Genomic DNA, 15,772 nt, shown 5'->3' on the forward strand with positions numbered 1-15,772 from the left:
ATTCATCTTACAGTGTTACACTGTTCTTTTCATTGATCAGTTTGATATCACTGTTTTTTTGGAATCTGTGATGGGATATTTTGGAGCACTTTGAAGCTTATAGTGATAAAGGAAATATTCTCACATTAAAACTAGAAAGAAGCTTTCTGAGAAACTACTTTGTGATGTGTTAATTCAATTCACAATGTTACACGATTCTTTTCATGGAACAGTTTGGTAACACGGTTTTTGGGGAATCTGAGGAGGGATATATTTGATCACATTGAAGCCTATGATGACAAAGGAAATATTCTCAGATAAAAACTAGAAAGAAGCTTTCTGAGAAAGTTCTTTTTAATGTTTGAATTTATCTGACAGGTTTACACCTTTCTCCTCATAGAGAAGTTTTCTAACACTGTTTTCGTGTAATCTGCAAAGGGATATTTGGGAGCACATTGAAACCAATGGTGACAAAGGAAATATAGTCAGATAAAAACGAGAAAGAAGCTTTCTGTGAAACTGATTTAAGGTGTGTAAATTCATCTCTCAGAGATACTCCATTCTTTTCATTGAGAAGTTTCCTAACACTGTTTCCACAGAATCTACAAAGGGATATTTGGGAACAAATTAAGGCCTATGGCAAAACAGGAAATATCCAAAAATAGAAACTAGAAAGAAGTTTTCTGAGAAACTGCTTTGGGAAGTGTGAATTCATCTAAGAGAGTTACAGCACCCTTTTCATGGAACAGTTTGGTAGCACTGTTTTTGAGAAAACTGAGAAGTCATATATTGAATTGCATTGAAGCCTATGGTGAACAAAGTAATATCATTAGATAAAAATTAGAAAGAAGATTTCTTAGAAACTGCTTTGTGACGTGTGAAGTCATCTGGCAGAGTTACATGATTCTTTTCTTGCAGCAGTTTTTCAACACAGTTTGCGTGGAATATGCAATGCGATATTTTGGTGTGCATAGAAGCTTATGGTGACAAAGGAAATATCCTCAGATAAAAACTAAAAAGAAGTTTTCTGAGAAACTGCTTTGTGATGTGTGAATTCATCGCACAGAGTTACCCCTTTCTTTTCATGGAGCAGTTTGCTAACACTGTTTTCATGGAATCTGCAAAGGGATATTTGGGAGCACATTGGGCCTATGGTGAAATAGGAAATATCCTCAGACAAAAACTAGAAAGCAGGTTTCTGAGAAACTGCTTTGTGTTGTGTTAATTCATCTTACAGAGAAAACACAGTACTTTTCATGGAGCAGTTTTATAACACTGTTTTCGAGGAATCTGCAACAGGATATTTTAGAGCACATTGAAGCTTCTGGTGAAAAAGGAAATATCCTCAGATAAAAACCAAAAACCACCTTCTGTGAAACTACTTTGTGATGTGTGAAGTCACCTCACAATGTTACACTGTTCTTTTGATTGAGAAGTTTGTTAACATTTTTTTCATGGAATTTGCATAAGGATATTCTGGAGCTCATAGAGGAATATGGTGAACCGGGAAATATCCTAAGATAAGAACTAGTAAAAAGATTACCGAGGAAACAACTTTGTGATGTGTGAATTCACTTCAAAGATTTACACCATTTTTTCATGCAGCAGTATGGTAGCACTGTTGTTGGGGAATCTGCAGTAGGATATTTGGAAGTGCATTGAAGCTTATGGTGACAATGGAAACATCCTCAGACAAAAACCAAAAGGAAGCTTTCTGAGAAACTACTTTGTGAATTCATTTCACAAATTTACACCTTTCTTTTCATGGAGAAGTTTGCTAACTGTATTTTCGTGAAATCTGCAAAGGGATATTCGTGGGCTATTGAGGCCTAGGGTGAAAAAGGAAATATCCTCAGACGAAAAATAGAACGAGGTTTTCTGAGAAAATGCTTTGTGATTTGTTAATTCATCTCACATAGTTTCATGATACTTTTCGTGGAGCACATAAGTAGCACTGTTTTTGGGGAATATGAGAAGTGATATTGTGGATAGCATTGAAGCCTATGGTGACAAAGGAAATGTCCTCAGACAAAAATTAAAAAGAAGCTTTCTGAGAAAGTACTTTGTGATGTGTGAATTCATCTCAAAGAGATACACCTTTCTTTTCATGGAGCAGTTTGATAATACTGTTTTCATGGTATCTACAAAAGGATATTTGGGAGTGAGTTGAAGCCTATGGTGTAAAAGGAAATAGATTCAGATAAAAACAAGAAAGAATCTTTCTGAGAAACTCCTTGATACCTGAATGTATCTCAGATTTACACCTTTCTTTACATAGAGCAGTTTGCTAACACTATTTTCGTGAAATCTTAAAGGGATATTCATGAGCACATTGAGGCCTATGATGAAAAAGGAAACATCCTCAGAGAAAAACCAGAAAGAAACTTTCTGAGACACTGCTTTGTGATTTGGAATTCATCTCACAGAGTTACATGATTCTTTTCATGGATCAGATAGGTAGCACTGTTTTTGGGGAATTTGAGAAAGGATATTTTGGATCACATTGCAACCCATGGTGACAAAGGAAATATCCTCAGATAAAAACTAGAAAGAAGCTTTCTGAGAAACTGCTTTGTGATGTGTGAATTCATCTCACAGAGTTACAATGTTCTCTTCATGGAGCAGTTTGCTAATACTGTTTGTGTGGAATTTGCAAACTGATATTTGGGAGTGCATTGAGACCTATATTGAAAAAGGAAATATACTCAGATAAAAAATACAAAGATGCTTTCTGAGAAATTGCCTTGTGATGTGTGAATTCATCTCAAAGTGTTACACTTTCCTTTGCATTGAGCAATTTGATTACACTGTTTTCAAGGAATTTGCAATAGGATATTTGGGAGCGCAATGAAGCCTATGCTGACAAAGAAAATATCCTCAGATAAACCAAAAAGAAGCTTTCTGAGAAGCTGCTTTGTGATGTGTGAATTCATCTCACAGAGTTACACGGTTCTTTTCATTGAACAATTTGCTACCACTGTTTTCTTGCCTTCCGCAATGGGATACTTCTGAGCAAATTGAAGCTTACGGTGACACAGGAAATATCCTCAGACAAAAACTACAAAGAAGCTTTCTGAAAAACTGCTTTGAGATTTGTGAATTCATCGCACAGAGTTTCACGGTATTTTTCATGGAGCAGTAAGGTAGCACTGTTGTTGGGGAATATGAGAAGGGATATTTGGATAGCATTGAAGCCTATGGTGACAAAGGAAATATTCTCAGATAAAAATTTTAAAAAAGCCTTCTGAGAAAGCACTTTGTGATGGGTGAATTCATCTCACAGAGGTACACCTTTCTTTTCATGGAGCAGTTTGATAACACTGTTTTCATGGTATCTACCAAAGGATATTTGGGAGCAAGTAGAAGCCTATGGTGAAAAAGGAAATACCCTCAGATAAAAACTAGAAAGAAGCTTTCTGAGAAACTGCTTTGTGATGTGTGAATGTATCTCACACATTTACACCTTTCTTTTCATGGAGCAATTTGCTAAGACTATTTTCATGTATTTTTCAAAGAGATATTCATGAGCACATTGAGGCCTGTGGTGAAAAAGGAAATATCCTCAGAGAAAAACTAGAAAGAACCTTTCTGAGAAACTGCTTTCTGATTTCTGAATTCATATCACAGAGTAACACCATTCTTTTCATGGAACAATTTGGTAGCAGTGTCTTTGGGGAATCTGAGAAGGGACATTTGGGATCACATTGAAGCCTATGGTGACAAAGGAAATATCATTGAATAAAAATAAGAAAGAAGATTTCTAAGAAACTTCTTTGAGATGTGTGAATTCATCTCACAGAGTTAATCTTTTCTTTTCATAGAGCAGTGCTAACACTGTTTTCTTGTAATCTGCAAAGGGATATTTGGGGGCGCATTGACGCATAGAGTAAGAAAGGAAATATTCTCAGATATTAAATAGAAAGAAACGTTCTGAGAAGCTGCTTTTTGATATGTCAATTCATCTCACAGAGTTATACCTTTCTTTTCATTTAGCAGTGTGTTATCACTGTTTTTGTGGAAACTGCAAAGGGATATTTGTGAACGCCTTCATACCTATAGTGAAAAAGGAAATATCCTAGATAAAAGCTAGAAAGAATCTTTGTGAGAAAATTCTTGGTGTAGTTTGAATTCATCGTACACAGCTACACCTTTCTATCAAGGAGCAGTTTGCTTACACTGTTCTTGTGGAATCTGCAAATGAATATTTGGAAGTACATTGAGGCCCATAGCGAAAAAGGAAATATCCCCAGATAAAAACTAGAAAGAAGCTTTCTGGGAAACTGCTTTGGTATGTGTAAATTCATCTCACAGTATTACACCATTCTTTTCATTGAGCAGTTTGATAACACTATTTTCGTGGAATCTGCAGTAGGAAATTTTGGAGGGCATTGAAGCTTATGGTGACAAAGGAAATATCCTCAGGCAAAAACTAGAAAGACAATTTCTGAGAAATTGTTTTGTTATTTGTGAATTCGTCTCACAGAGTTACACGATTCTTTTCATGGAGCAGTTTGGTAGCACTGCTTTTGGGGAATCTGACAAGGAATATTTGGGATCACATTGAAACCTATGGTGATAAAGGAAATATCCTCAGATAAAAACTAGAATGGATCATTCTTAGAAAGTTCTTTGTGATGAGTGAATTCATCTCACAGAGTTACACCACTCTTTTCATTGAGTAGTCTAATAACTCATTACATGGAATCTACAACAAGATATTTGGGAGTGCATTGAAGCCAATGGTGATAAAGAAAATATCCACTGATAAAAACCAAAGAAAATGCTTTCTGTGAGACCGTTTTGCAGTGTCTGAATTGAACTCACAGAGTTACACTGTTATTTTCATTGAAGAGTTTGCTAACATTAATTTCTTGGAATCTGCAATGAGATATTTTGGAGTGTTTAAAGTTTGTGGTGACAAAGGAAATATCCTCAGATAGAAAATAGAAAGAAGTTTTCAGAGAAACTGCTTTGTGATTTGTGAATTCATCTCAAGGAGTAACACGTTTCTATTCATGGAGCAGTTTGGTAGCACTGCTTTTTGTGAATCTGAGAAGGGATATTTGTATGACACTGAAGCCTATGTTGACAAAGGAAATATCCTCACATGAAAACTAGAAAGCAGCTTTCTGAGAGACTTCTTCATGGTGTGCAAATTCATCTCACAGAGTTACAACTTTCTTTTCATGGAGCAGTTTGCTAACACTGTTTTCATGGAATCTGCAAAGAGATTTATCGAAGCACATCAAAGATTATGGTGACAAAGGAAATACAAACAGATAGAAACCAAAAATAAGCTTTCTGAGCAACTGACTTGTGATATGTGAATTCACCTCACAGAGTTATACGATTCTTTTCATTGAGAAGTTTGCTAACACTTTTCTCATTTAATCTGCAATGGGATATTTGGGCAAACATTCAGGAATATAGTGAAAAAGGAAATATCCTCAGATAAAAACTAGTAAGAAGATTTCTGAGAAAGTTCTTTATGATGTGTGAATTCATCTCACAGAGCTACATCTTTCTTTTCATGTAGCAGTTTGCTAACACTGGTTTTGTGGAATCTCCAAAGTGATATTTGGGAGTGCATTGAGGCGTATGTTGAAAAAGTAAGTATCCACAGATAAGAAGTAGACAGAAGCTTTCTGAGAAACTGATTTGTGATGTGTGAATTCTCCTCACGGAGTTACACAGTTCATTTCATTGAGTAGTTTGCTAACAGTGTTTTCCTGGAATCTGCAAAGGGATATTTGGGAGTGCATTGAAGCCTATGGTGATGAAGGTAATATCCTCAGATAGAAACCAAAAAGAAGGTTTCTGAGAGACTCCTTTGTGATGTGTGAATTGAACTCACACAGATACACTGTCCTTTACATTGAGCAGTTAGTTAGCACTGTTTTCTTGGAATCTGCAATGGGATATTTCAGAGAACATTGAAGGTTATTGTGACAAAGGAAATACCAGAGAGAAATACAAGAAAGAAGTTTTCTGAGAAACTGCTTGTGATTTGTGAATTCATTTCACAGACTTACACGATTCTTTTAATGGAGCAGTTTTGTAGCAGTGTTTCCAGGGAATCTGAGAAGGGATATTTTGGATCACAGTGGGGCAATTTGCTAACACTGTTTTCGTGGAATCTGCAAGCGGATATTTGGGAGCTCATGGAGACCTATGGTGAAAAAGGAAATATCCTCAGACAAAAACTAGAAACAAGCTTTCTGAGAATCTGCTTTGGGATGTGTGAATTCATCTCACATAGTTACAGTGTATTTTTCAATGAGCAGTTTGATAACACTGTTTTCTTGGAATCTGCAATGGGATATTTCAGAGTGCATTGAATCTTATGGTGTCAAAAGAAATTTCCTCACATAAAAACTAGAAAGAAGCTTTCTAAGAAACTGCTTTCTGATGTCCTAATTCATCTCACAGAGTTACATGATTCTTTTCATAGACCAGTTTGGTAGCACTGTTTTTGGGGAATCTGAGAAGGGATATTTTGGATCACATTGAAGAATATGGTGACAAGGGAAATTTACTCACATAAAACGAGAAAGTACGTTTCTGGGAAAGTCATCTGTGATGTGTGAATTCATCTCAGAGAGGTACGCCTTTCTTGCTTTGGAGCAGTTTGCTTACACTGTTTTCATGGAATCTGCAAAGGGATATTTGGGAGAGCATTTAGGCCTACTTTGAAAAAGGAAATATCCTCAGATAAAGGCTAGAAAGAAGCTTTGTGAGAAACTGCCATGTGATGTGTGAATTCATCTCAGAGTTACACTGTTGATTTCATTGAGCAGTTTGCTAATACTGTTTTCGTGGAATCTGCAATGTGTTATTTCAGAGTGGATTGAAGCTTAGGGTAACATGAAATATCTTCAGACAAAAGCAAAAAGAAGCTTTCTGAGACACTGCTCTGTGATTTGTGAATTCATCTCAGAGATTTACATGATATTTTTCATGGAGTAGTTGAGTAACAACTTTTTTGGGGAATCTGAAAAGGGATATTTTGGATCACATTGAAACCTATGGTGACAAAGGAAATATCCTCAGATATAAACTAGAAAGAAGCTTTCTGAGAAAGTTCTTTGTGATATGTGAATTCATCTCACAGACGTACACCTTTCCATTCATGGAGCTATTTGCTAACATTGTTTTCATGGAGTCTGCAAAGGGATATTTGGGAACGTATTGAGGCCTATGGTGAAAAATGAATATCTTCAGGTAAAAACTAGAAAGCAGCTTTCTGGAAAACTGCTTTGTGGTGCGTGAATTCATCCCACAGAGTTACAGTGTTCTTTTTATTGAGTAGTTTGCTAACGCTGTTTTCATGGAATCTTCAAAGGGGTATTTGGGAGCACATTGAGGCCTATAGTGAAAAGCGAAGTACCCTCAGATAAAAACTAGAAAGAAGCTTTCTGAGAAACTGCTTTGTCATGTGTGAATTCATCTCACAGAGTTACACTGTTCTTTTCTTTGAGCTGTTTGATAACACTGTTTTCGTGGAATCTACATTGTGATATTTGGGAGCCCATTGAAGCTTATGGTGACAAAAAAAAATTATCCCCAGAAAAAAACCAAAAAGAACTTTCTGAGAAACTGCTTTGTGATGTGTGAATTCATCTCACAGAGTTACACTGTTCTTTTCATTGAGTAGTTTGCTAGCACAGTTTTCTTGGGATCTGCAATGGGATATTTCAGAACACATTCAAGCTTATGTGAAAAAGTAAATATTCTCATACAAAAAATAGAAAGATGCTTTCCGAGAAATTTCTTTGCATTGATAATTCTTCTAACAGGGTTACATGATGCTTTTCATGGATCACTTTGGTAGTACTGTTTTTAGGGTATGTGAGAAGGGATATTTTGGTTTGCATTGAAGCTAATGGTGACAAAGGAAATATCCTCAGGCAAACTCTAGAAAGAAACTTTCTGAGAAACTGCTTCATGATTTGTGAATTTGCCTCACAGAGTTACACGATTCTTTTCATGGAGCAGTTTGATTACACTGTTTTTGGGGAATCTGAGAATGGATATTTTAGATCGCCTTGAAGCCTATGGTGACAAAGAAATAATCTCAGATAATAACTAGAGAGAAGCTTTCTGAGAAAATGCTTGGTGATCTGTGAATTCATCTCACAGAGTTACATTGTTCTTTTCATTCAGCAGTTTGATAAAACTGTTTTTATGGAATCTGCAATAGCATGTTTGGGATCATATTGAAGCGTATGGTGACAAATGAAATATCCTCAGATAAAAACTAGAAAGAAGCTTACTGACAAACCGCATTCTGATGTTTCAATTCATCTCACACAGTTACATGATTCTCTCCATGGAGCAGTTTGGTTGCACTGTTTTCGGGAAATCTGAGAAGGGATAGTTTGAATCACATTGAAAAATATTGCGAAAAAGTAAATATCCTCAGATAAAAACTATAAAGAAGATTTCTGAGAAAGTCCTTTGTGATGTGTGAATTCAACTCACAGAGTTACACCTTTCTTTTCTAGGAGCAGTTGGCAAACACTTGTCTCGTGAAATCTGAAAAAGGGACATTTTGAGTATTTTTAGGCTTATGATGAAAAAGTAAATATCCTTAGATAAAAACTAGAAAGAAGTTTTCTGAGAAACTCCTTTGTGATGTATGAATATATCACACAGAATTACACCTTCCTTTTCATTGAGCAGTTTGCTAACACTGTTTTCTTGGAATCCGCAATGGGCTATTTTGGAGTGCTTTGAAGCTTATGGTGACAAAGGAAATATCCTCATATAAAAACTAGAAAGAAGCTTTCTGAGAAACCACTTTGTGATGTGTTAATTCATCTCACAGAGGTACATGATTCTTTTCATGGATTTGTTTGGCACACTGTTTTTATGGAATCTGAGAAGGGATATTTTGGATCGCATTGAAACTTATGGTGACAAAAGAAATATCCTCAAATAAAAACTAGACAGAAGCTTTCTGAGAAAGTTCTTTGTGATGTGTGAATTCATCTCACAGTCACACCTTTCTTTTCATGGAGCAGTTCGCTAACACTGCTTTCCTGGTATCTGCAAAGGGATATTTGGGAGTGCCTTGAGGTCTATGGTGAAAAAAGAAATATCCTCAGATAAAAACTATAAAGAATCTTTCTGAGAAACTGCTTTGTTATAGGTGAATTTATCTCACAGAGTTACATCTTTCTTTTCATTGTGCAGTTTGGTACCACTGTTTATGGGGAATCTGCAAAGGGATTTTCAAGAGCTCATAGAGGTCTATGGTGAAAAAGGAAATATCTTCAGATAAAAACTGGAGGAAGGTTTTTGAGAAACTGTTTTGTGATGTGTGCATTCATCTCATAGAGATAAACCATGTTGTTGATTGAGCAGTTTGGCTTCACTGTTTTTGTGGTGTCTGAGAAGGGATGTTTGGGAGTGCATTGAGGCTAATGGTGGATTAGCAAATATGCACAGATAAAAACTAGAAAGAAGCTTTCTGAGAGACTGTTTTGTGATGGGTGAATTCGTCTCACACAGTTAAATCTTTCTTTTCATTGAGCAGTTTGTTTACACTGTTTTTGTGGAATATGCAAAGGGATATTCAGGAGCAGATAGAGCCCAATGTTGAAAAAGCAATTATCTTCAGTTAAAAACTGGAGAGAAAGTTTCTCATAACTCTTTTGTGATGTGAGCATTCATCTCATAGAGGTAAATCCTTCTGTTGAGAGAGTGGCACAATGAAGCTTATGGTGACAAAGGAAATATCCTCAGACAGTAACTAGAAAGAAGCTTTCTGAGAAACTGCTTTGTGATTTGTGAATTCATCTCACAGAGTTACACAATTTTTTTCATAGAGAAAATTCCTGATAACTCCTTCTTGATGTGTGCATTCATCTCATAGAGGTGAAACTTTCTGTTGAGAGAGTACTTTGGCATTACTCTTTTAGGGTGTCTGAGAAAGAATATTTGGGAGCCCATGCAAGACAATGGTGGAAAAGGACATATCCTGTGATAAAAACTAGAAAGAAGGGTTCAGAGAAATTTATTTAGATGGCTGAATTCATCAGACAGAGTTACAACTTTGTTTTCTTTAAGCAGTTTGGTAGCACTGTTTTTATGGAATCTGCAAAGGGATATTCAGAAACACCTAGAGGCCTACAGTGGAAAAGGAAATAACTTCAGATAAAAACTAGAGATAAACTTTTTGAGAAGCAGTTTTGTGATGTGTGTATTTTTCTAAAAGCGTTTAAACATTTTGCTGATTGAGCAGTTCATCACCACTGTTTTTGTGGTATCTGAGAGGTGTTATTTTTGAGCACATTGAAACCTATGGTGAAAAAGGAAATATCCTCAGATTTGAACTAGAAAGAACCTTTTTGAGAAACTTCCATGTGATGAGTGAACTGGAATCTGCAAAGGGATATTCAGAAGCGCATAGAATCCAATGGCAAAAGAGGAAATATCTTCAGGTAAGGAGAGAAGGTTTCTGAGAAACTCCTTTGTGATGTGTGTATTCACCTCATAGAGCTAAATGTTTCTGTTGAGGGAGCACTTTGGCATCACTGTTTTTGTGGTGTCTGAGAAGGGATGATTGGGAGCACATTGAAGCCTATGTTTTAAAAGGAAATATTCGCATATAAAACCTAGGAAGAAGCTTTCTGAGAAACAGTTTTATAATGTGTGAATTCATCTCACAGAGTTACACCATTCTTTTCATGGAGCAGTTTGGTAGCACTGTTTTTGGGGAATCTGATAAGGGATATTTTGGATTGCATTGAAGCCTACAGTGACAAAGGGAATATCCTCAGATAAAAACTAGAAAGAAGTGTTCTGAAAAACAGCTTTGTGATGTGTGAATTCATCGTACAGAGTTTCACCACTCTCATTGAGCAGTTTGATAGCACTGTTTTCGTGAAATCTGCAATAGGATATTTTGCTGTGCATTGAAGCCTATGGTGACAAAGGAAATATCCACAGATAAAAGTTCAAAAAGAAGCTTTCTGTGAAACTGCTTTGTGATGTGTGAATTCATCTCACAGAGTTACACAATTCTTTTCATTGAAAAGCTTGCTACCACTTTTTAGGTTTAATCTGCTATGGTATATTTGGGAGTGCATTGATTAAAATGGTGAAAAAGGAGATATCCTCAGATAAAAACTAGATAGAAGTTTTCTGAAAAACATGTTTTTGATATGTGAATTCCTCTCACAGAGTTACATCACTCTTCATGGAACAGTTTGGTAGCACTGTTTTTGGAGAATCTGAGAAGGGATATTTGGGTCACATTGAAGCCTATGGTGACAAGGGAAATATCCTCAATTAAAAACTACAAAGATGATTTCTGAGAAACTACGTAATGTGTGAATTCATCTTATAGAGTTATGCTTTTGTTTTCATTGAGCAGTTTGATAACACTGTTTTCATGGAATCTGCAATAGGATATTTGGGAGTGCATTGAATCCTATGGGGAGAAAGGAAATATCCTCAATTAAAAACTAGAAAGAAGATTTCTGAGAAACAACATCATGTGTGAATTCATCTCACAGAGTTGCGCTGTTGTTTTCATTGAGCAGTTTGATAACATTTTCGTGGAATCTGCAATAGGATATTCAGAAGCGCATTGAAGCCTATGGTGACAAAGGAAATATCCTCAGACAAAAACGAAAAAGAAGCTTTTTTGAGAAACTGATTTGTGATTTGTGAATTCATCGCACAGAGTTGTACCTTTCTTTTCATGTAGCAGTTTACTAACACTGTTTTTTTTTGGAATCTGTAAAAGGATATTTGTGAGCGCTTTGAGGCCTATGGTGAAAAAGAAAATATCCTCACATAAAAACTAGAAGAAGCTTTCTCAGACACTGCTATCTGATGTGTAAATTCATCTCACAGAGTTACACTGTTCTTTTGATTGAGCAGTTTGCTAACACTGTTTTCTTGGAATCTGCAATGGGATATTTCAGAGCGCATTTTAGCTTATGGTGACAAAGGAAATATCCTCATAAAAAAAACCAGAAGAATCATTTGGAGAAACCACTTTCTATGTGATAATTCATCTCACAGAGTTCACGATTCATTTCGTGGAGCAGTTTTTTAGCACTGTTTTTGGGAATCTGAGAAGGGATATTTTGGATCACAATGATGTCTGTGGTGACTAAGAAAATATCCTCAGATAAAAACTAGCAAGAAGCCTTCTGAGAAACTTGTTTCTGATGTGTGAATTCACCTCACAGAGATATAACTTTCTTTTCATGGAACAGTTTTCCAGCACTATTTTTGGGAAATCTGAGAAAGGATATTCTGAATTCATTGAAGCGCATGGTGATAAGGGAAATATCCTCAGATAATAACTAGAAAGAAGCTTTCTGAGAAGCTTCTTTGTGATCAGTGAATTCATCTCAGAGAGTTACACTGTTCTTCTCATTGAGCAGTTTGCTAACACTGTTTTCTTGGAATCTGCAATGGAATATTTTGGAGTGCATTGAAGCTTATGGTGACAAAGGAAATAACGTCCTATAAAAATGAGAAAGAAGCTTTCTGTGAAACTGATTTGTGATATGTAAATTCATTTCACAGAGTTACACCTTTCTTTTCATTTTGCAGTTTGGTAACATTGTTTTCGTGGAATCTGCAAAGAGATATTTGAGAGTGTATTGAAGACTATGGTGAAAAAGGAAATATCCTCAAATAATAACTAAAAAGAAGCTTTCGGAGAAACTGCTTTGTGATGTTTGAATTCATCTCACAGAGTTACACCATTCTTTTCATTGAGCAGTCTGATAACACTGGTTTCATGGAATCTGTAATAGGATACTTTAGAGCGCATTGAAGCCTATGGTGACAATGGAAATATCCTCAGATAAAAATCAAAAAGGAAGATTTCTAAGAAACTGCTTTGTGATGTGTGAATTCATCTAACAGATTTAGACCGTTCTATTCATTAAGTTTGCTAACACTTTCTTCATATAATCTGCAATGGGATATTCGGGAGGGCATGGAGGATTATGGTGAAAAAGGAAATATCCTCACATAAAAACTAGAAAGAAGGTTTCTGAGAAACAACTTTTAATGTGCCTATTTAACTCACAGAATTACACCGTTGTTTCCTGGAGCAGTGTGGTAGCACGGTTTTTGGTTAACCTGAAAAGGGATATTTGAATTGCATTGAAGCCTATGGTGACAAAAGAAATATCCTCCAATAAACACTAGAAAGAAGCTTTTTGAAAAAGTTCTTTGTGATGTCTGAATTCATATCACACAGTTACACCTTTCTTTTCATGGAGCAGTTTGCTAACGCTCTTTTCATGGAATCTGTAAATGGATATTAGGGAATGCATTGAAGCCTATAGTGAAAAAGGAAATATCCTCAGATTAAAATGAGAAAGAGATTTTGTGAGAAACTGCTTTTTTATGCGTGAATTCATCTCACAGAGTTACACAATTCTTTTCATGGATCTGTCTGGTAGCGCTGTTTCTGGGGAATCTGAGATGGGATATTTTGGATCGCATTGAAGCCTATGGTGACAAAGGAAGTATTCTCAAATAAAAACCAAAAAGGAACTTTCTGAGAAAATTCATTGTGATGTGTGAATTCATCACACAGAGTTACACCTTTCTTTCCATGGAGCATCTTTCTTACACTCTTTTCATGGAATCTACAAGGGATATTTGGGAGTACATTGAGGCATATTGTGAAAAGGAAAATATCCTCAGATTAAAACTGGAAAGAAGCTCTCTGACAAACTGCTTTGCGATGTGTGAATTCATCTCACAGTGTTACACCATTCTTTTCATTGAGCAGTTTGCTAACGTTGTTTCTTGGAATCTGCAATGTGATAATTCAGAGTGCCTTGAGGCTTATGGTGACAAAGTACATATCTTGAAATAAAAACTAGAAAGAAGCATCTGAGAAACCACTTTCTGATGTGTTAATTTATCTCAGAGTTACATGATTCTTTTCATGTAGCAGTTTGGTAGCACTGTTTTTGGGGAAACTGAGAAGGGATATTTTGGTTTGCATCGAAGCCTGTGGTGACTAAGGAAATATCCTCAGATAAAAAGTAGAGAGAAGCTTTCTGAGAAACTTCTTTGTGATGTGTGAATTCATCTCACAGAGATAAAGCTTTCTTTTCATGGAGCAGTGTTGTAGCACTGTTTTTGGGGAATCTGAGAATGGATACTTGGAATTATATTGAAGTGTATGGTGACAAAGGAAATATCCTCAGATAAAAACTAGAAGGAAGCTTTCCGAGAAAGTTCTTTGTCATGTCTGAATTCATCTCACAGATTTACACCTTTTTTCTCATGGAGCAGATTGCTAACACTGTTTTTGTGGAATCTGCAAAGGGATATTTGGGACAACATTGAAGCCTGTGGTGAAAAAGAAAAAATCGTCAGATAAAAACCGGAAAGAATCTTTCTGAGAAACTGCTCTGTCATCAGTGAATTCATCTCATGGAGTTACAGCATTCTTTTCATTTAGCAGTATGCTAAGAATGTTTTCTGTAATCTGCAGTAGGATATTTTGGAGCATTTTGAAGCCTATGGTGAAAAAGGAAATATCCTCAGATAAATATCAAAAATATCCTTTCTGAGAGACTGCTTTGTGATGTGTGAATTCATTTCACAGAGTTAAACTGCTCCACTTTTTGGAATCTGCAATGGGATATTTTCGAGCTCTTTGAAGCTTAGGGTGACAAAGGAAATAGTCTCAGAACAAAACTGGAATGAAGCTTTCTGAGAAACTGCTCTGTGATTTGTGAATTCATCTCACAGAGTTACATGACCTTTTCATGGAGCAGTTTGGTAGCACTGATTTTCTGAATTCTCAGAAGTAATATTTTACATTTCATTGAAGCTTATGGTGGCAAAGTAAATATCCTCGGAAAAAAACTAGCCAGGCACCATGGCTCACACCTGTAATCCCAGCACTTTGGGAGACCGAGGTGGGTGGATCTCGAGGTCAGGAGATCGAGTACATCCTGCCTAAGATGGTGAAACCCCATCTCTGCTAAAAATACAAAACAAACAAACAAACAAAACTAGCTGGGCGTATTGGCGGGCACCTGTAGTCCCAGCTACTCGGGAGACTGAGACAGGAGAATGGCATGAACCCAGGAGGCGGAGCTTGCAGTGAGCAGAGATTGCACCACTGCTCTCCAGCCTGGGCGATGAGCAAGACTGCATCACAAAAAAGAAAGAAAGAAAGAAAAAACTAGAAAGAAGCTTCCCTAGAAACTACTTTGTGATTTTTGAATTTGTCTCACTGAATTACACCTTTCTTTTTATTTAGCACTTTGGTGGCAATTTATTAGTTAATCTGAGAAAGGATATTTTGGAACTCATTGAAACCTACGGTGACAAAGGAAATACCCTCAGATAAAAACTAGAAGGAAATTTCTGAGAAACTTCTTTGTGATGTGAGAATTCATCTCACAGAGTTATACATTTCTTTTCATGGAGCAGTCTACCTACACTGTTTTCGTGGTATCTGCAAAGGCATATATGTGGGTGCATTGAGGTCTATGATGAAAAAGGAAATATCCTCAGATAAAAACTAGAAAGAAGCTATCTGAGAAACTTCTTTGTGATGCGTGAATTCATCTCACAGTGTCACACTGTTCTTTTCATTGAACAGTTTGCTAACACTGTTTTCTTGGAATATGCAATGAGATATTTTGACTGCACAGAAGCTTATGGTGATAAAGGAAATAACCTCATATAAAAGTAGAAAGATGCTTTCTGAGAAACTGCTTTGTGATGTGTTAATTCATCTCATGGAGTTCCACGATTCTTTTCATTTAGCCATTTGGTTGCACTG

This window comes from Theropithecus gelada, chromosome 19 (genome assembly GCF_003255815.1).
Source record: "Theropithecus gelada isolate Dixy chromosome 19, Tgel_1.0, whole genome shotgun sequence".
In the NCBI taxonomy this organism is placed as follows: Eukaryota; Metazoa; Chordata; class Mammalia; order Primates; family Cercopithecidae; genus Theropithecus; species Theropithecus gelada.